At 42.0% G+C, this 22,593-nt stretch overlaps 1 protein-coding gene across 1 annotated transcript in view; it reads left to right on the plus strand.

Moving 5' to 3' along the window:
• The first annotated feature begins 5,001 nt into the window (after positions 1-5,001).
• Positions 5,002-22,593, plus strand: part of DACH2 (dachshund family transcription factor 2) — a 126,776-nt gene continuing 109,184 nt past the window's right edge. Inside the window, exon 1 of the mRNA XM_026036010.1 lies at positions 5,002-5,113. The gene's annotated coding sequence lies outside the window, so the exon portion shown is untranslated. The remainder of the gene's footprint in view (positions 5,114-22,593) is intronic.

A 22,593-nucleotide genomic window follows, 5' to 3' on the forward strand; every position in this document is an offset into this window, starting at 1 on the left:
TTTATCGTCCTGTGACTGAGTCCCACAATCCTGAYGCCCCAGACATTAGTGCCGCTGCTCTTGAATTTCCACGTGGACGTATATTCTAAAGAGTCTAATGGCTTCTGTCAGAAGAACATACATTAATATAAAGCATTGGAATAACTGTTGTACTGATTTATTCAGCAAAAAAATACATGCAGCCGAATGTGTGGTGAATTGCTTTATTTTTTGGCTGTGTTCTATTCTCAGGCTTCTCTGTGAGGGGGAGATTTGGGCTGTTGTTGAAGGTTGATCATGGCAATAATTCCAGCCTCAGCCTTCTGGGGAATTTTCCCCCGTTGATGCTGTGATGAATGTCCTGTAATCAGTTGCCTGCCCATCCTGCAGGGCGCCTGGAGGAGAAGGGGAGAACTGGGGGTTGCCCAGAGAGCACCTTTAATGATCCTGTCAGCCACCACACACTGTTCCCGTGGGAGAGGGTTGTGAAGAAGAGCAAACAGAGAGTGTTGGTCAGGGTAGTGGTATTCCTCAGTCCTCTCATTCCCATGCTCAGGCACTGCCTCTTCTCCCTAGTGAGTATCGAAGCAGTACTATAGGTTTGTGTGGGAKCAGTGGGATGGGTTGCTTTGGAAATAGTGTACGGAGGAAATGAGGTCCAKAAAGTAATTGGGAGCTGGGCAAGGAAAAGGCCAGAGAGCAAGGGAGCAGTTAAAGCAAGTGGGGCCTGAACGGCRTGGATGGGTTAATGCCAGAAGAAGGGAGATATTCAGAACAATGGGCAGTACTCGAACATAGGGAAGAAGGAGTGAGGACAGGGCACTGGTGTGAGATGGGCACAGGATGGAGATGGAGGCTGAGGACTAGGGACCTGTGTAGCCGTAGTCCTTCATCCCCACCAAGACCTGAGCTCGCTCGCTGCATCGCCTCCGAGGGAGCACGTGGCCCTCGGTGGCACCGTCGGTGAATCRCGGTTTCAGCTCCTCTTGCGCTGGTAGAGGCAGCACCACCCTGCGATCACAGGTACTGAAGTGCTCTGGCCTCAAAGAGGTTCCTCCAAGTCAGGAGCTCTGGGGAAGGYACCACAGATCTGCCCTGAGGCAGCGCGTTTTCCCGAGCTGAGTTTGGAGTTGGATGCAGTTTAGGTGTCTCTGTGTGGGAAACTCTCTGAGTCATGCAAGCTGGGRTATGGGAAGACTGTATATCGAAGGGGAGCAGTAAAAGGGCAGGGAGGATGTGGTTTCACTGCTCTCCTTGTTGTATATATGGCTTGTGTCAGTGTGGGATGTTTTAGGGCTAACTGGCCCAGTTCTTCATAAATGAAATCTACATGATGTTCTTCAGATCTGTGTTGGACTTCCATTAATCCCTGAGTTTTAGGAAAGACATAGTGGTAATGTGCTACGTTACATCCTAACTGCTTTGAACCCAAAGGATAAAGGTTGTTGTGTTTACTGATAGACAATAGGTTAGGCTTATTGGTAAGCAATACCTCCAAGCAAGGCCTTTCACAACCATGAGCATGCGTTTCGTGTAAGAGATGCCCAATGATCTTTGAGGAGCACAAACTTTGAATATGTGGGTCCTGTTCCAGTTTCCACACAGTGGCTAAAGCTTCTTTCTACTTGGGAGTGTTTCCAGCAGTTACTGCCGCTATTATCAGAGCAATTTACACTGCATGTCATATGGTACTTCAGTATTTCTCCTTTAAGCCTGGTAAAATATATTGCTACTGAAGAGGTCTGTGATACATATGAGAGCTTCCTAAATCACAAGTCTTAGCATATTTTTATACCAAATAGCTCAAGGCTYGTGGGATCAATAATTAATTTATTAACTGGGTATCTTTTGAAAAAACAAAATCAGCAGCCCTTGCTATAGCGTCTACTGCCAATTCATAAATAGCTGATGACAAAAATGAAAAGTGTAACAGCAAAGTTCAAAATCTTCACGATCAAAGTATTGGGTACCTCATCTATCACAACTTGGAATAAATATATCACAGAAAGTGTCATATCTCATTGACACTGCAAGACATAATGCTTTCCCTTGTTATCTAGCTAACTGCCAAGTCCACCAAGTTTATAGGCTGCTAAGATAATGTGCTGCTGGTAATCCACTTCACTTGCAGAAATATGAAGTACTGCTGAAATATATTTCTAGTTGGTTTATTCTTTGCTCTCAAGAGGGTCGGATACTATTTCAGTTCCTCTAAAGAAGCCCTGAGAATGAAAAGCAAAACATCAGGATAAATTATGCTAAATGGTGGACTAGACCCCAGAGGAAATCACGCTTCTGTGGTACAGTATTCCTCCATTTATCTTACAAATGTTACATCTAATGTTAATTTTCTGAAGCAAAAGCATTCAAAGATTCATCTGATCCGTTTAATAATAGTTCTGGTGGTACAGTGCAGTGTTATTTGTCAAACCCACACCGTCATAACTTACTCCTCTAGTTTTGACAGACCATTCATACAGAAAATATTTAGGACTCCTAATATCTAACATTCTGTTTCACAAAACACAAATAACCTAGTAATTAAACTCCAAAACTTAGCAAATAATTGCCAGCAAGCAATTACCATTCAATTAAAGAGTAATTACATGGTTATTTGTGCCCTGTAAAATAAAGCATTACTGAAATCAGTAATGCAATCAATATTTTAGCAGAAACAGGATGCTGCAGTGATGGACCTTTCAACCTGTGCTGATTAAATTGTCATCCAAATAACAGTTTCCTACTTAAATCACCACATGTTTATTTGTCTTGATTAATATGCAAATTCACTTCTGATTCTAGTAAATTTCTTACATTTAAAAGCACAAAAATACAACACTGTCCTACATCAACCGTGCTGTGCTTTAAGTTTCTGCTGATTAATTGTATTTTACAAAGTGAATTTGTATGTTCTATGTAGTATTTCATAAAATGCGTTTATAGTGAGCATAAAATAGAGTTAGAGAAGGTGGAGTGGTCAGTAATTTTAACAAATCACAAAACCAGTTTTATTTTATAGTTTTGATTCAAATTAAAAATCCTCGTGAAGTCAAGGAACTACTTTTGAGAGAAAAAGTAATAAGATTAGCTCTTGACAGGAATGGAAAATAAAGGAAGATATAGACACTAATAAACAATTTCTCGATGTTTTATTATACAAATTTTAACTATCAAAATACTGTTTAAAATGTAATTTAGTCTCTGACAAAGCAAACAAAATAAATGACTGATAGTCAGATGCTATTGCCCTGGTTGCTCRTTTTCCTCTTTCCGAAGGGGAGAGAACGAAACTCCATTGCCTTCCTGCTCCTCTGTAAAATCCCACGTCATAAACAAAATGCCTCTCCATAAAATCTTTTAAAACGACTTGATTTAAGAATGCATTTATTAGCCTAATGGTAGCGTATTGTTTTATGTCCAAGGTCTTCAGTGTTTGAGGTGGAGAAGCGAATGTGTCGTAGTTGTGGTGTTTGAGCACTGCTGCTGGATTAACCTGCTAATTTTCGCTGTTTTACTTTCATAATTTTTCCCTAAGTAACTGAGTGCCAAGTAAACAGTAATAACAGTGTTTGCACAGACTTTTGTAAGCCAGAATAATAACCAGTTACTTTTACTTGAAAACTCCACATACCATAGCCTAGTGCTATCGGATGGACAACATTCATGTGGGATAATATGAATGATTTTTGTAAATACCTTATTAGGAGGTAATTGTAGCAGGGAATGCATATGTGCATCTAACTTCCTGTGACACTCCTGTGCTCTTATTTTATTTATTACTTTATTATCGCCTAATAAGCCTGGACTTTTGTGGTAGACTTTACTATATGGTCGTCATACTGCTGTAAACCTAAAGCATAAAAAAGAAAAATGGACAAAGTGCCAAATAAAACGAAATACAAAATGGACAAATCCAAAGCTAAAAGGAGCAGGGAATAGTTTTAAAGACATAAAATAATAAACCAAAGAAAAATATTTTGTGCTACTTTGATACTTACATACTTGATGTACAGTAAGACAAAATAATGCATTGTGTGACAAATGACCAGGTTAATGGCACCTCTGTGCAGTGCTGCTGGAAGTTGTCTTCATTTAAACGCAGAGTTGGCCTCACATTGATGGAGGGTTTTGCCGCTGCAAGTTGATAGAGTGAGATTTAACTTAAATTTCTTTGTGAACTTGAAGCCGTTTTTGGAAATATTCTCTATGTAAGCCTCATTTATTGTTGCGGCTTGGTTATTTAATACAGTGTTTCACCACATCTTGTCAGAAGCTCTATTATTCAGCAGAGTAAAATGCACAGCAATGCTTTTCCAGACATTGGGAAGCTGTATGTTATTAGTTGGCTTGGGGGAGAGTTGATCTCCGTTTGGTTATTGTTGTGTTGTTGTTCTGTAAATATCTGTATTAGGATGACAGATACATGGGGAGATTTGATATACACAGGCTGTAGTAAGAGATGAATGTGATAGCTGAAACAACAGGTAAATGTAAYGGATGAATATAGAGACCTGTAACATTTTGAATGGAAATTTGCAATCATAATTCATCAGCTGGTCGAGGGATGGCAAGATTTTGATAGACGAGGCCAGCATTCTTGGTTTAACCTATCTGTGGCAGTTAAAAACATTAGTCAATATGTAAAGACAAGTAGTCAGTTTTGTAAAAGCTTGAGTGTTAAATGACTGCAGCCTCCTCAGCAGTCGGCTGCTGTCTGCCGTGGCTCGTGAAGATGTGTGGCATTCAGAGCTTCCCGTTTCTCCTGTGAAGACCGGGCAGCATACATAGTTCTYATCGTTGTCTGCTGCTTCACAGTGCATTGCAAGATGTTTTGAGACCGCCTATGCAATTCTTCTATGTTTATTCAACTACATATTTTTCATTTGTCCTAGGCAAGAATTCCTAATAGTTTTGTCTGTCACTGATGGTTCAAATATATGGTACAAATCAATGCCATCTGCAGTAAGTAAATATTTCAGTAAGGAAATGCATTTTCATTTATCCTCTTATTTCCTCAGCTCGCGCCCGGGAAGACCCCCCAAGCGCTCGCTGGGAGTTGCCATCCAGGAGAACGCACGTCTGCTGCCCCATGCCGTTCCTGGCCTCTTATCACCAGGACTTATCTCTCCGACAGGTAATAAAATCCATCAGATGATCAGCCTCATCTCTTCATACCGCACAGCAGTTAAAATAAACTAATATTGATCTAACTGCCTTGTCCTTCAGGGCTTCTTCAGGCTTTACCAGAGGTTACATTATTGGATTTTTTTTTGAGTGTTCATGAAAACTCTGTTTTGTTGCTGCACTGCCTGAAATCTAATGGATTTGTAATTTGGTTCTTTATTAATTGTAATTTCCTTACAGGAAATTCCATTAAATGTGTTATTTTAGTATATGAAAAAAAACCTGAGAGAATGAACTATTGTCTCCGAGCCCTGTAGCGTGCATTTCTTCCTTTCAAATGCATGTGTGTTTTAGTTCTCGTGGGACACGAGCAGCGCGGCTAATACGTGTTGTATTGTAACATCATTAACGCATGCTGGGAAGGCAGAAAACTGATTGTACAAATTGTGGAAGAAACATTCAAAAAGCCTATAAGCCGGGGTTGTCACACTGGATTCTGTTTTAATAATTGCATTCAATATCATGATATTAAAAAGTAGCATGAAAACAGCTGAATTTCTAAACAAACCAGAAATGTAAWGTGTAATATTCTATTTCCATTCATTAATTTATTAATAGAATTTAAATTAAATCTTGTGCTATCTTAATGAGCGTTTAATTTTTTAATTAGCTGATGTGTGTTACCAACATACAAGTTTATTTTGGTCATGAAATCAAAAGACTACACCTATGTTAACACACTGTATTTTCATAAAACTAGTTTTTTAAATGTCCAAGAAGGCTTTGCAGTTTTAGTGTTCCTATCAAAGTCCAGTTTMAATATATTGTATTGCCACAATAAGCAAACTCCAGTGAAGTGTTGAGCAGAATATAAAGTAATAGAGCACGTTGCAGAAAAAGCAGGAYTATGAAAGGGAGTTGGCCGGAGGACAGTGATGTAGGTCTTGATCTCGCAGGCCATTCTGTTTGTAGATGCTGTTGCACCGTGGCAGTGCTTTGTTCGGTCTCAGTGCTCAGAAATGTAAGAAATAGGAGATGCTTAAGTTTTCCTAGGACAACTCCAACTGCTGTTAAGGGTCAGAAGGATTTCACAATGAAACAAGAACCTTTAACAAGTGGGAATGGACATCCTTAAACAATAGTAGCAGTAACCTCACCTGAAGTAGTTAAAGTTTGAATTTGTTTTGCAAGACCCAGACTCCACAGTTAGTCCAAATTCATATATATTCGTATATGTAACAAGGATTGAGAACTGTGTGTTCACTCCTGTGGAGAATCTATAAATGAAGGCCTTTTTTAAAAGTAGTTTCATCATGCTCTTGACCCCAAATTCCATGTATTTGGTTTTGTTTGTATTGTTACCAACAGACAGAAAAGAGCAAGAGCCCCCTTTTGTTGATAATTTATTGTCAGAAGTTTAGAATTTTCCATACCCCTTTTTCATTCCATATTTGCAAATAAGATCTAAAGTGAAATAGAATGCCATGTTGGCTTAAATAGAGAAATATTTTATGTGGCTGTGTGCTGGGTAAGCATTGGAAAATACACTCATTGTACGTATCCAAGACACCAGCTAAAATTAAGTGAAAAGTGGAGAATATTTTTATAGTGAATTTTCAGACTCGTGACTTTAGACTCTGAAATGATGCCTGAGATAGATGCCAGCTTGGACTCCTCACCAGTTGCTGCTGCTGGTCCCAGGGTGCATGTGCTACACCGTATATCCTGTATATCCATGCCTTGCAAGAAGCAGAATTATTGAATTTCTTATTTTATCTTGGTCATAAACAAGCAAGGTGAAAAATAATCTTTGAGTAAGGAAAGGTGCCAAAGGAGCCGCTTGTAAACTCAGTGGGGATTTGAGCTGTTGCAGACTTGATGGAACACCTGGGATTTGAAGCCTCCATTAGCTTTATTTGTTTCTATTTACACTTAATTACTGACTCCTTTACTCCGGTTGCCTTCAACACTTTTTCTATTGGATTCTTTCCTTTTGGCTGAACTTGAAGCAAAACACACTTTAACACTTCTCGCAGAATGGGGATTTTCCTACCAGACTTGTGTGTATAGGGTGGAATAAAAGTTACAAGGTTGTTAACCCGTTGCCTCCTGGCTAGGTTTTAATTTGGTTATTGGAGGTCTCAAACTTGCAGATAATTTGCTGTGGTTCAGACAGTGCTGCCCACAGAGCTGGTATCTTAAGGGGGAGCAGGGCCAGGCCTGTGAGGGAGACTGGGGTCTGTGAGGTGGAGGCCTTGCAATGCAGCAATGCAGCCTTGCAATGCAGCAGGGGTGAGATCCAGGGAAACTCCCGCCTTTTCCAGCGAAACTGCTGGCGGGATGGAGGAAAGAAGGAATCTTTGTGTCTTGGCGGCTTCTTGAGTTATACTGCACTATAATTTCCAGAGTCTTCCTCCTTGGGACGTTTTCTGATGCACCCCTTGAAGATGCCTGTGTCTCAYGCTGTCCCTTTGCGCGCAGCACAGCTGTAGGGATGGTTGTGCTGGTGTCACAGCTTCCTTCTCCTCGACACCTGAAGTCTCCTCAGCACGTCTGACCTCAGCTTTTTCTAGTGTGTCCAACTTAAAGCCCYGCTTGTTTCCTCCTTCAGATAAACTCACTTTTGGCACCAGACTCCACATGGGCAGCTGCAGCGTGATTGCCATCCTTGGTGTTGTTGGGTTTCCCTTCCTACCTGGTGATGGTCTGTGAGGTGGAGGTGAAGGAGTTGACCCTCTAGCTCGTTGCTGGCTGGACGGGGAGGTCGCAGGAGCCGCTGCTCCAGCTGCAGAGCTGCAGCCCCTCTGTGCAGGGTGTAACCGAGGGGTCATTAGTGACTTCCTGCACACGCAGGGAACCATCTGTGTTTCYACTCCTCGAAGCGGGCTGTTATTTTCATCACCCATTTGGTTTGTGTCGGCTCAGTTTACATGGCCGTTTTCACATAATAAACAGGTAGTTAAATTAGGCATACTGCATTTCCCATGGCAGGCCTTAAATGTTTTACTTCTTGCCAAACTGGACTATAGCTACTCATGTGTGCGGAAGCTGTAAGCGAAGTGTCTGCCCTTTAAAACACTCGCAGGTACCTGCTGCCTTTGGGGAACGGGAATGTTTGCACGCTGCTGAGCCTGGAGCAGCGGGGTAGGTAAAGCTGCTGTGGGTGAGAAGGATGAGGCTGTGTGCTGGGGTACCCACTGCTGGGAGCCTTTCCGCAGGCAGCTCCGTGAGGGTGCAGAACRACACCCGTCAACATCTCACATTTAACTGTTATCCCTTTTGCATGGAGGGAGGAGGCTGCTTCTCTTCCAGCATCCGTGTAGGAAACGTGGAAAACCATGAAGTGCCCTGGCCTGCTGTGAGGGCAAAGGAGAAATCCAGCTCGTCAGGRGGAGGGTCATCAAAGGCCCCTGCTTCAAACAATGCCAGGTGATGAAGTGACCTTAACCCAAATAAAGGGGGTTTATCTCCCATTAGCGGATAGGGCTTTGTCATCAGTGTAGCTTAACAAGACAGCCGGCCTTATTTATGGAATAGATTTTAAGGTAGTTTTAAGCTCTGAAACAATGGTTTTCTTTGTGGAGAGAAACTGGAATCCATTCTGTGGTATAAACTAATAACTCAGGAAGCCATTGATATGGGGATGAAGTTGAAAGAGTAGCTGGATCTTTTGATGGTTGTCCGTGCTAACGTCCACCCTCCTACCTTTAATTTCCCTTGTCCCTTAAAAGATTAGAAAACCACAGCATTGGAGTATTCATAATTGCCAAGCTAGTAAGCTTTAGACAGCATCAGATAGTTGCCTCATTTGGGATGATTTGTGCCTGTCRTTGACAACCGAATTTGCTCGGGTGACCAAAGTGGGAAAGGGGAGTTTTTGTGAGATCCCTGCGGAAGGGCATGGGAGTCAGATGGGCAGGCTGGGAGCAACGGCTGGGAAGGGTGAGGTGCAGCCGCCCGTGGCTGGTGCACGGATGAAAGGCAGTTGCGAGGAGTCGCTGAGAAGGTTTATTGAGCTTGTGTGTGTGTTGGAAGGGGAAAGCTGAGACTTGTTCATATTCCCCTTGGTGGTGTTTGGTGGGTGGGAAGGTGAGAGGGGTCCKACTTTCAGATTGAACCAGAGGGGAGGTCACCGAGTTAATAGTCCTGTGGTAGGAAYGCTGTAGCTGGGTGCTGTAGCCAGGGGCTGTGTCTGGAGCTGACGGATGGGGAGGGAGGACGGCTGTGTCCCTCCCCAGGGCTAATAAATCCCAGCTGAGCCTGCTACTTAAACCCATCTTCAGGTCGCTTTTTGTCAACTTGCACTGGTCGGCCCAGGTGAGCAGAGTAGCCCACCTGCTTTCCAAATGTGTAAAATACACTGGTGTTTTCATTAGCAGGTATATTAGTTTGGCCTTCCTTGACATGGTCATTTTTAACTTACAAACAGGCATTGAAGATAGACACAGTCTATTTCTCTCATTAGTCATTTTYTAAGGCTTTTAAGAATGTAATAATGAAAACATTGGTGGATTTGTGCACATATGAATGATTTTTTTCAGTATTTGTAGCTTTGGCTTATTAGAAGGTAAGACAAGCTTCTGTGAGCTGAATAGTTTCATGTAATTAATATTTTAGTGTAATAAATAYTTTAATAGATACAACAAGTCACATCATTGTGGGACTTAGCAAATAGAGCAGCATACAGGGGTACAGGAACTTGGTGTGTTAATACAGATCTGCAGTGATATTAAGTAGTTGCTTAGTCTTTCTAGAGAACAGAGTGGATAAAAGAGCATTYGTTGCAATCTTTAAGCAATTTAATTTGGTATATCTTTGTTAAAAGAACGAAGGAGGCTCTCAAAGTCCTCAGTATCCAGCTGCCACGTCCAGGTGCCCCTTGCCGATGGGTGCGTGAAGTCCGTGCGGCCCCTCGGTGTCACAGACTCCACAGGTCTGCTCCCGCTCCCCTGACGCTGCTGCTGTTGCAGAGCCCCCGCCAGGCACAGGAGAAGCCGTCGGGAGCGCTCCGGGTGCGAGGAGCTGCGGGCCGGGGAGCGCAGGGCGTCCCGGACGCGGCGTGCGGAGAGCTGCAAGCAGGACGGTTTGTAGGGATGGGGGCCCTGCAGGGCTGGCTCGGGGATCTGCAGTGTCCCAGCTTCAGCTCTCAAAGTTTGCCTTTTCGTATTTTAAAGCCAGCGTGTTCTGATGCTGAGGACAAACAAGTTGGTGTGTTTTTGAAGAAAAAGCATATGCTCAAGGTCAATTTACAGAACATCTATTGACTGATTCCATCTCTTCGGGTGTTTGATTTAGGGCTACTGAGCCTGGCAGCTGCCGTCAAGAGTCACAGAGCCTCAGAGCATACGGAGCAGATGATTACAGGGATAAAGAAATGCTTCCTTTCTCCGCGTACTTTACTGAGCATTTTCATATGTTTGCATCCTATATTTGTGGCTCATTTCACTGTTTGCGATTATCCTTTTTCTTCAGTTGTCATAGATGTCATTTTAAAGTTTCCTTTTTAATGAGAAACATATGCACAACTTTGTCATTATTGGCATTACCTGGCTTGGTAGAAATTATTATTTTTAATGAAAGGCGAACATACTGATTAAGGATGCTGCAGCACTTCTCTGCCTATGGGGAATGTTAAGAGTTTATAAATTGTTCTTGGTGACAATTCAGTAGTGAATTACTTTGATATATATGGCTAATAAATTAATATGATTAAGTTAATGAGAAGTACAAGTGTTGCCAAACTCCACTGGTCGGGTTTTTAATGCTGCTCCACATTTGCAGTTCTAGCTTCCCCCTGTGGTGAGAGGATCAGTGCTACCTACGCACTGTCACTGTGATAAATGGCATATCCCACAGTGCCCTGCATTCCATCTGGTGTGTCCCCAAAATGAGAAATATTTTATACAAATCACACACTCAGAAGCTCAAAGGACTGCAGAAAGATCTATTTTTTCAAACAATAATAAAAATGCATACGTCTCTTTAGCAACTCGTCATTTTTACTGTCATAATGAATGCATATAGCTTTGGGAAATGAAAACTCATGTGAGTAATGTAGGAAAGTTATCCACTGCACGGGAAAGCTGACAAATAAGTTGCATGCTCAGTCTTTTATTTGATGATGAAATGTTCTTAGATAAAATATTATGGTAGAACATCTACTTAACTGGATTTTAAAATTAAAGACCATGTGTACTGTGTGATTGAGTATCACCACATCTCATGGCTGCAAATTTCCATGCTGACGGAACATGAATTTGAGGAATGGAGGATCATATCATAACCCATTAAAAAATACGGGCGTTCTCTATTACAGTAGGGTTCTCATAGCCTTAAAAACTGAACCTGATGGGTGTTGGCTCCTTTCTGTTCATCTCTTTCTCTTTTTATATTACATTTCTTTAGGGATTCATTTTTAGAGTCTACTTTCTCGTGGTGGGACACGACGCTTTTGACAAATGCATMCTTGGAGCTGTTGAGAATCTGGGAGTTTATTGAACAGTTAACCTTGCTGTAAGTTTAATTTACACGTAGCCCCAGCTACTAATTACTGTCCGAGAAGTGTGAAGCTCAGTTACTTCACTGTAYTTTAAAAGCATATGCACATTTTTTTTTTCAGTTTGATCCTGCTGAGTTCCTGCATCTTTTGAGATGACAAAGTTCAGCCGAAGTGGTCACACTGAGAGCTTTCAGACTGTGTTCTCTTGATACTTAGGCTGTGTCTGTGCTCAGTTTGGCCTGATTAGCAAACAGAAGTGAACCATTTGAAAAAGTTGGCCTAAGTACTGCAGAGGCAACAAAATCAGAAAGGTTTGATCTGTGTGCTAAGATGAATGACATATTTTTTGTGATGTATAGATGAGGATGAATGGCACTGGAGTGCGCTGGGGACGTACAAAGGGCTGAAGGGCTGTGGTGGGTGTGGGAGGTTGGGAAGGTCGTTGTCCTGCTGAAGGGATGTGAAGAGATCTGTGATGGGTATGAGGGATGTTCGGAGCCATTCCCAGTGTTGCTTTGGGGGCCGCTGAGCATCGGGGCCCCCTTGCTCATCACGTGCAGTGCGCTGAAGGCTGCCCCAAGGAGCAGGGGTTGTGATGAGGGTGCTGGAACGTGCCCATCAGCTGCCTTTGGGGTGCAGGGACCCCACTGTGGCCAACAAGTGCCTATGGGGAGGCTGYCAAGGGGGCAGAGCAGAGCGGGGCTCTTTGCTGGGGAGCACAGGGGGAGAACAGGCCGCGCTCTCAGCGCAGCTCCAAGACCACCTCTCCACTTGTGTGGCTGGCAAAGGCTCACTTGCACTTCTGGAAATAAATCTGCATGCTTTAATGTCTGTGCCACGTTCTGCTTAGCAAATGCAGACTTCTTCTTTTGGTTCTTTTGGGAACCAAAGTGCTTCCCACTTGCTGAAACCAGAAGGGCTTGCATTTTTTTTTTTTTWAAGTCATAATTAAGGAATGTCTTGAAGATGTAAATGATATCAGGAGGTATTAAAGGTTTGTTATCTTCAGATCTTTCTGTTGCCTGGAGATTTGTTTTGGCAATAAATAATGCTCTTGTAGTCAAATAGTCCTTTTTGAGGTTTGGAGAGGTAGCTGTCTGTAAGATAGTGGAAACTAAAATGAATTTGTAGAATTTAAGTAGACACAATAGTAACTGGGTAGATAATACATCTGAAGTTGTAGAAAAATGTTGATTCATCCTCAATTTACGGTGCTAAAGACCAGTATATTCACATGGATGATACTGAACCTGCAATGCAACATTCATGTCTAAATTAGACTGTTTAAATGTTACGTGTTCCTGTAAGAAAGCTTGTTGTGGCTGTGTGCTGGCAAAACTGTTGGTGTTGTACTGCTGTTGCAAACTGTTCTTAAAATTAGAGAATAAATCTCATTGGATTAAAAAGTAAGCGTATACTATACCTAAATCCAGTTATTTCCATAGGCAGAGTTCTGTTCAGGGTTTAAGTCATTTCAATGCTCTGCAGTAGCTGTTAGAATCCTTGTTGTGTAGACCTCTGGAGTCCTAAACAAGCCAAATGCTTAAGTATGTTCTCAAGATTATGCATGTGAGTAATGGGATTGAACCGGAYTGAGTGACTTGTCTGCTTAGGGAAATGCAGAAGTGTTTGCTGCTCCCTGCTCTGCTGCTCTGGAGAACACGTCGTGCTGGAAATCCCTGGGGAGCAGGAGGTGCCTGTGTCAAAGCAGTGCTCCCCTGGGGCTGCCGTCGTGGTCTCGGCCCTGCCGCTGTCCCGCGTGCGCAGGATTTGTGCAAGGGAGCGAGGCAGYGTTTAATAATCAGCCCTAGAAGTGAGCTTGAATCACTTGGGAGGATCTGTGAGGGAGTAAAGAGGTAGTAAGACAGCTCCAGGAAAGGGCTGGTTTGCACGGACGGTTGCTGGTCACCCAAAGGCCCCTGGAAGGTGGTGGGACCTGGTTCCTTTGAACGATGGGGGTGCCCCGGGTGCCCTCTCCTCATGCCGAGAGGCAGGACAGCCCCCTGGCTGGCCCAGAGGGTCTCAGAGCCTGAACACCCAGCAGGGACGTACAGGGTGTTGTTTAATATTCCAGAGACTTCAAAAACAACAAAACAAYAAAGCAGGGGTCCAAAAGAGACTGGAGTGGTTCTGTAGGCGTGCAGGGAGCTGAGAAAAGCAAGTGTGGGAGGCGGAGGTCATCGCGGTGCCCCGGCCCGGCCAGCACAAGGAGGAGGAGCTCCTCTTTCCCGAGGAAATCCTGCCACCTAATCCGGTCTGCCAAACACTGGTGACAGACTGGGACTGATGATGAAAACCCAACATCTCTTATGAGCATTTGGGTGTTTGTGTGTGTGTGTGTGTGTGTGTGTGTGTGCGTGCACATTTTTGTTTCAAGGCCAACATAGATGGCAATGTCCGGTCAGTCTTGCTGACTTGCGGCCTGGACCATGTTAAGGTTTCACTGGAAACTGTAGAATTGTAGAAAAACAGCATCTTATCGCGCTCAACGTTATGGATAACAAGCTGATTTAATGAGTATTACATTAAAACTCAAAACACTGTCCTTCTGCTGAAGTGAGAGACTTATCAGAGAGAGGCATACTGGTAGCATTGATGTATTGCTAACATCATATTCCACCTATTTCAGCTCGAATGTAAGGCCAGCATTTTAGAGGCTTCAAACTAGACACTGAATAAAAATGTTTTGCAAAAAAAAAATAATTCTTAGAGCTGCAAACTCTACTGTAACTCAAATATGGAAAGCTTTACTTCAGAAAGAGATATATTCTGTATAATTCAAACCTGAATCTAAATGACAGACATTTTATTAGGACAGCCTTTATTACAAAATAATGATCTACATTGTTTTTATGTAACCTAATGAATTACAATAAAAGCCTGAGAAATGAGCTGGAAACGGTAGAGTACTCTCCCATGAAAGCCAGCTGTGATAACCTTTTTGTAACTCTTTAACATGTTGAAAGAGTATTTCTACACAGACTTATTAAATTAAGCAAGGTCACCTTTTCGTTTTATTAACAGATTAGGTTTGCCAGATCATGGACTTTGATTCCGAAAAATGTGGATGAATCATACATTAACATGTCAAGTAGAAAACAGGTTGTAAAAACGCTAAATYGTTTGATACACCTTGTGTCTTTGTTTCTAGTGTTGGGCAATTGTAAAAAAAAATACTGGTTAAGTGCTTAATTACTGTTGGCGACATTTGCATATTGATTGGATGTGCTTTAATAATAATAATATTTATAAGTGGATTATCTCTCTTGACTGCTGCAGTCGAATATTTGCGTAAGGGGAGGAAAATGCTCTTCCAAAAGCAACATGAAATTCTGTTCTTTTGACACTTGGTACACAAGCACGGCTCTGAAAGGTTRGCTGTAAATAGTAGCTAGTGAGATTGGTCGTAGGCTTAATGATGAGCACGTACGTTGCCTTTGTGAAGCTGAGCCCAGCTCGGCGAAGCAGGAATAAAGCTGACGYCCTCTCGTGCAGCCCATTCGTGTGCCTTTCCTGATCCCTGCCTSAATATTACAGCTTCTTATGCAATTTATGTGAGGAAGAAAATGCATTTAAAAGGTGTTGCGAAAATTTAAAGCATACCCTTGCTTTCATTGTTTACAAGGAATTTCATGCAGTCATTACTAGTTAAGGGATAAAATGTCATTTATATTTCATGTCTCTTGATGTTTCCTGTTACTTTTTTTTTTTTTTTTTTGGTATTTGCATCTGTCACTTATTCTACCTAAGCAAAAGTAGTGCTTGCTGTTCACAAATACATGTAACAGAGTAAGAGAAGATCCTGTTAGCACACCCAAACGCTGAGGAGAGAAAGGAGTTAACCAAAGAGATCATTTTGGTGTTACATACATGAYTAAAATACCCCGATGTAGAGATGCGGCCAAACCCCGCTGTCATTAACARCCTGATAGTTCTGCACACCTCTGCAGAGAACTCTGTTCTTGCTCCTCGCTGCACACACTGGGTGCTCAGCAGTGCCGTTCACTTGGCCCTGGCGTCGCAGAGCAGGTGACTTGATTACACTGAAATCAGGCAGAAAATGTCCTCTTCTGGCCACTCGAGTGCAGCAGGCAAATTATCGAGTGGCAAAACTAATTCTATGCCTTGGGCCATCAGAGCTGCCACTTCCTATAAGTCAAGCCTTCACTTAGTGTGAAATTKTTTTTTATTTTATTCTCTTTCATTTATTATGCTTATTTCAGCTAATCCATTTAGGGAATGTGAATCAGCCAGCACACTAAGGCTGTTGCTGGTACGCTGCCTGCTGAAAGTTTAGTGGGGAAATCTGAGAACCAGATCTGTTCTTTTAAAGAAATGCCACCTCTGTTACGACCTATACAGTTAGAATATATATATATGTATATGTATATATATATATATATATTTTCGGATGGGAATAGAATGAATAGAAAAAGTTAAGTATTGATATCAACTAAAAGCATGTAAGGCTGCACTTTCTTTTAAAAGCAGATATAGATCACATAGACCCTACTTTTAAGAACTAGAAACATATCTGCTGTGCATTGTGGGCATTGAAGTACCAGTTATTTTGAAAGAATTTGACMAAATAAATATTGGAAAGTGTTGTTTGGCTTAGACGCTGGTAGAAACACAGCTCTGATCTGCATGGAACACTCATAGAGGTGATACACCCTGGGCATTGGTTGGGTTAGTAGTTCTGTCTGACCAACATTCTCCCATTTAACTATTCCCTTCAGTACACAGCAATAACATTCCCAGCRCGAGAAGAGTAAAACAGAGTCTTTTGTTTCAAGTGAAGGGACATCAAAAAGAAAAATAAGAAAAAGTAAAATGCCTTTGGTGTGACGGGCAAGGGAAGTTACAGGGCGTGCTCCTACAGCAGTGTGAGAATGATTAAAAAAACCATCGTCGTCTCCTGTAGTATATAAATGCAGGTTTCCTGTATGTATAAATTCTAAGATATATAGATGTGTGTGTAACATACACTTAACTAACCAACGAGGCATGATTGAGGGGAAAACAGGTATATTGTTTTAACTAATATTCATCCACTGTTTTGATCTGACTTTCATCTCGGACAGATGAGAGGTCTTGAAGGATGGAAAGAAGTAAACAGAGCCTCAAGAAGAAAAGTTAAAAGGATCATACTGTGATCAAGACGGATGCGTTGCTGACATCGTCAGCCCAACAGCTGCTTAATCTAAGGGGCACTTGAAAGAGTCTCTCTATTTGGTTATATATGGAAGTCAATAGGTTATTTGGGCTAAGAACACCCTATTATTCAGATTCGGTTGACCCAGAAAGCCATGYCATCCTTCAATGGCAATTTGGAGGGCTTTGCCATTTAGATAGTGGTTTTGGTATTTCCTCGTACACAATTGTTCTATGTAGTTTTTTATGACATATAGATATATTGATTTCATTTTTTTTTCCTCTGAAATGATTCACTTTATTCTGGATAAGGTTTTGGTAGATTGCTGAAAGTTTGTCCCCAGAATCTGCTTGCCAAAAAGTATTAAAAAATTATGGAAATTTTCCAGAGGTTGTGTTGGCCTTCSTGTTTGGGAACAAACTGCCAGCGAGGTTACCACTTTTGATTGTGGTTAATAACTACTACTGATGATGGTTAATATTTCTTTGTAATATTTGTATTGATAGATGGAAAGTTTTCATTTTATATTCTGCATAGGAAAACATCCCAAGAACAATTTCTTTATCTACTGATCTCTTTACCCACCGATATGGCCATGTCCTTTCTTCTCTGATACGTTGCTGTTTATCTCCATTTTTTGTTGCATCATATTACACTGTCTTTCCTCTTTATTTTTTTGCCCTTGACTTTTATGTCTGCCCTTCAATTTGTGCTGACCTTGAGGTTGCCCTCAATTAGCTTGAGCCATTTCAGTATCATGGCCTGCACCAAAACCCTCCCCAACATGCTGCTTATTTGAGAAGTAGAGCCATCTTCGAAACCGGTGTGTGCCCATTTTTCTTTTCCTTTCAAGTTAGTGTTTATTTCCAGGCAATAAAGAGAAGGAGTGATACAAAAGAGATAGAAATCAGAAGCAATAAATCATAGGATTGCTTCTGGTAGATTTCCTGTGCTCCTGCCTGCAGTGTTTGTGCCACCTGCAAAAAAGAGGAGGATTAGGAAAGGTTTGGATGAAAGAGATAAATCTTCTCCCTGAAAGTTCAACAAGCCTCTCAGGATCCAAAGGATGGCTGCCAGGGATCAAGCTTAGGAATTTGACAAATAATAGGCAGGCAGCAGGTTAGGCTGACTTCATACTTGACCCTAAATATCAGGGTAGTTCTAGACTTATTGCAGCACGTTCGGAGTTCTTTGGTCTGCCAGAGATGACAGAAACCCTGAAAGGCGGAGCGCACGTGGTCTCCTGCAGCAAAACCTCGTGTCCTAGCACTCCTCGTGTATCAGAAGCTCGTGTTGGTTGCCCTTCCTTGGCCCTCCTCTTTCTCCTCTTACTSTTTTCCTCTTTTTTCCACTGAAAATTCCTCTGGGGGCAAACCTTAGTGCTGATAAGCAAAAACCCTGATATCTAAAAGTCTAAACGGATCATTTTGGCTTGTGTCTAGGCAGAGATGAGAATGCCTGGGCTGTCATTATAAAAGATACGCTACTATCAATCTATTGCCTTTGATCTCTTTGACTACTTTCTGGGTTTTTTTTTTCTTTTTCTTTTTCCCCTCATCTTTCTTCTTGCCGTTCATCAGCTCTTTCTGTGTTTTTCAGATTCTCATCTGTGGAGCAATATGGTTTCAAATGCGGTTTTGTATAAAAGCTCTCCAGACTTTCTGTGCTGCACATTAAAATATAGAATAATGAGATCAAAGTAGTTTGTTAGATAGTAAATCCTTATTATCTGTGTATTTTCAAGTGCTGAAATGATTAACCACTGTGTTAATTGAGCTACTGATTGGTTTTGGTGATGAGTTGTCTTGTTTACTAGTCCAAGAAGATGATTTTGTTTTTTTAAGGAATTGGTGAACAGTGATGACTGATGTTATCACTCAGGCGTCACGTGCATTTTTGCTAGTGGGCAGTCAGTAATGTAGCTCCCGTGCTTGTGTTATATCCTTAATAAACATCATCTACCTCTGCTTTTGTGTGTACAATTCAGTACTTTTGTGAAGTACAATTCAGTTGTGACCAGAAGCACAAGGAACATTTTGTGGAAATGATCTTTAACAAACACCAGCTAAAGTGCTACATGCATCTCTTTCGAAATGTGTTCAGAAAAGGCAGAAGTTGCTTCAGGAACATCTTCAGGTTTTTTCCTGCAATTCTGCCTGGTCACAGTGGTTGCATAAATGAGTCAGCAAAGGCTGATTTGCTCTCTCTTCTCTCATGCAACACGGTGCTAGAAGGCAGCGACCTGGCCATAGGAGCTGTTCTCACTGAGATCTTTTGAAGGTGTTGTCCATACCCTGGTCCTGCTGGTGGGCTCTGCTGCTACCTGGGTTATTTCCTAGGGCTGGGAGCAGCCGTGGTCTGCTGTGAACAGCAGCTATGAGCAAAGGGGCCTGGAACTGCCTGACCCAGGTCAGTCTGATCTTTCCTTGATGGATGAAGGGTGAGGAAAGGCAACATCTTCCCAGGGGTTTTATCATTAGAACGTGTGCCTAAGGCAGGGATTTGAGAGGTTTTTGTGTAAACTGTTTTTAGAATTAAGAACTGTGCAAGGACCCGTGTGGGTGGGAAATGCAGGTCTGCTGGCGTGAGGATGAATGGTGTGGAGACCAGCTCAGGTTCTCCTGGCCTCCAGCCCCGGCTGGGCCGTGGTGCCGTGTGTCGGTGCCAAGGGGGTGCCTGATTCCCAGCTTTCCCCGCAAAACGTTGGCCATGTCTCCCCGTGTGGAGCGCGAGGCGGCTCCCGCTCAGGGTGAGAAGTGTTTGTGAGGGGGGCGAGGGGAACGGGCCCGGGCTGCTGTGGCCAAGTTGCAGTGAAATATCGCCCATTAATTAAAATTACAGTCCCTCAGCGCTGGTGTTTTATTTGGGATAAGTCAGTTCCAGTAAGCTTTTAAAAAATGAAGCAGTGCAAATGGAAAAGTTTCAGCAAATATTAAGTGTAACAATGAGGACTTTTGTTCCTCGTTAAACCATTTCTTGATGTTTCCCGATAGATTTTCATCTAAACACTTGCTAATCCCCGGGCTGTGACAGGCAAGGCCTGCTGAATTAGGCCAACCACTGCTACAAATAGCTACTGCACATGAAACAGTAATCATTGCTTTCCAGTCTATTATTAGATTAACTTCATAGGGATTGCTTTTTTCTCCTGTGAGTTGATGCATAAATGACATGCTTTACCCTCCAATAAATCCAGCAGCCGAGTGGCTATGACATGATGTTCATACCCCTTAGTCCCATGACAGATTATTTCTGATTGCAGCAGAAGTTCACAGCAGCTTGAGACCATTAGAGTTTAGAGGCCTCATTGGGGTTTTACAGCGTACCTGAGCGGCGCGCAGCGCGGCGAGCATGTGGCCACAGGTCCCCCCCTGCTCGTTGGTCCCCACGAGTCACCGTGTCCCCGTTGCAGATTTGGGAGTTCACTTTTTCATGATGAAACCCAGGTGAAGGYTGCAAAGCTCAAGACTCTTCCAGTCCAAGGAACTCCTGTTTATGTCTAATTTGAATGAATTACTATCTTTGGCTCTGCTTTTCAACTGTGTGGTTCCCATTGTCTTATACAGCTGAAAAAATTGCTGCTTTTAAACATTAGGAGCAAAATTTTAAAACCGCTATCTCTATTGGTAGGAGCATATGCATTGATTTCCAATTATAGGTATATATGTGTTTTTACATACCTAAATAGCATCAAATTGAGCTCTGCAGATTTCTCTAGCTCTCTCAATAGATCTCTGATCTGTATGGTTGCAATTACAATTTATTTTTTTCTTGCAGCAGCCTCCTTTTCCCACCCAGGCCCACGTTGCTGAGCCTGCTGGTGTTTTTAGCTTAGCTCTTGTAGCAGGTACGTGTGGCAGGCTCAGGTCGGTGACACACCAGGCACAGAGCTAACCTCGACACGAGCTGCTCTTGCCTGCTGGCCCTGTAAATTGGATGGCTCCACCTTTTAAGGCATGGCGTAATAAAAATATGAGGATAATACAAATGATGCTTCTTGTTGGTARGTTAGTATGCTGCTCTCCAAAGAAATCATTAAGTTATTCCCTGTAATTAGGCCGACGTTTTTATTTTAAAAACTTTGCAAGGTGTGATCGCTATCACGGCCTGAGTCCTTTACTAAACTGTTTGTGGGCATGAGTAGGGGTCAGCTCTGCATGTGCTGTGCTCGCTCGGCTTGGCTTTTTTGGAATGCTGAAGCCCCAAGCTTTTATGGTGTGCTTATAGGTGTAACGGTGTGCTTATAGGTGTAACGGTGTGCTTGTAGTCTTTCTGGAAATATGAGTAATGCTGTTAGGGTAAAAATCTATTGTTTAAGATGTGGACAGAAAAGAAGACGTTGAAAAGGCACTTGGAATTTTTGAATGCAAACATTCACTACAGAACCCTGAGCATTAAAGTCTATGCTGGTTTAGTCTGGGAGGAGAATTAATACTTCTGTACCTAAAATTGCAAAAAAAAAGTAGGTCTTACTAAAGCATCTTGACATTTGGTTTCGTGTATTCACAATATTTGTTCTTGAATGGGCTCTGAGTCTGAGCTCTGCCTAAATCTCATTGTGGGTCTACGCAATGTTCCTAGAGCAGTGTAGATAGAACTGAGCGATTCTCGTGGTATATAATGTCTGTGACACCTTTTCCCCCCTCAGTATAGGTACTTCTAGCCGTTTTACGATTTTCAGTTTTCTAAATGATACTGAAATTATAATCCGTTAGGGTTTGACTCACAAAGCCTTCTGTGGATGAAATAGAAGGTGTTGACAACACAGGAACCCTACGGTTGCAGAGTGAGGCCATTCTTCTTCTGACTTGTGAGAGCCAAAAGGGAAAGGAATTGAGGATTAATCCAGAGTTTGTCGCCATATGTAACCTTGCAGCATGTGGATTAAATCTTCTCTGCACCTGTAGCATAACATTTTCCTCATGCTTCAACCTCCTACCTTAACTAAAACCACAGCAGCAGCTTTCCAGTGACTTCAAAGAACCAGAAACCAGATTCAGGTTGAAAGTGTTTTATTGTTTGTAATTTTTTGGCTTAGTGCATATTAGATGTAGTAACTGATGAGGTTAGTAGAATAATCTCTATTACCATATGCAAGAAACATGCTTCTTAAGTTAGATACATCTTTAAGAACTGTTAACTTTTATAGAATTTGCTGCAACAAATCATTCTGGAAATGCCTTGCATTGTGTTTCCAATTGAGACTCCTGCATTTGGTTGAAGTGTTCTCTGTACTTCTATCATCTCATAATTCCCTGCAGAGGAAAAAAAGAGAACAATCTGTATACTGGTGGGGGAGGATGAGGCAATGCTAATTGAAGACATGTAATAAAAAGGTAATTTAGCAAAACTATTAGTTTTGGGGTTTTTACTATTTTAAACCTATTATTTTTAAGATTACTTCTGTATTAAAAAGGCTGTAAAACTACACTGGATGTCAGCACATTGCATCTTAATTCTCATTTTCCCTTGCATGAATAGTAAAATCTTTATAAATTGGGAAGTAAAATTAATTGAATAAACTTCAATTGAACATTTTTATGTTTCTATTTGAATTAAGAAGAGCACATTGCAAACTTTTTCAAGAGCTTGCAATGATTCCTAACRTTGACCACACCTCGCAGATAAGACTGTACAGGAAAAAAAAAGTGCTGATGGAGAAAAACGAAAGCTGGGAACAAATGTTAATTAGCATTCTATGGTTTCCTGTGTTTACAGCTGTAATAGAGTTGCTAAGGCCAGTATCTAGTGCTGGATTATATTTTTTTATGCAGTAAAGAACCTTTATCAGCAAATCTCCCAGCCTTGCTGCTCTGTAGGAGTTACCTCCTGTAGC

This window comes from Nothoprocta perdicaria, unplaced genomic scaffold (genome assembly GCF_003342845.1).
Source record: "Nothoprocta perdicaria isolate Ctin4 unplaced genomic scaffold, notPer1 scaffold_17, whole genome shotgun sequence".
NCBI lineage: Eukaryota > Metazoa > Chordata > Aves > Tinamiformes > Tinamidae > Nothoprocta > Nothoprocta perdicaria.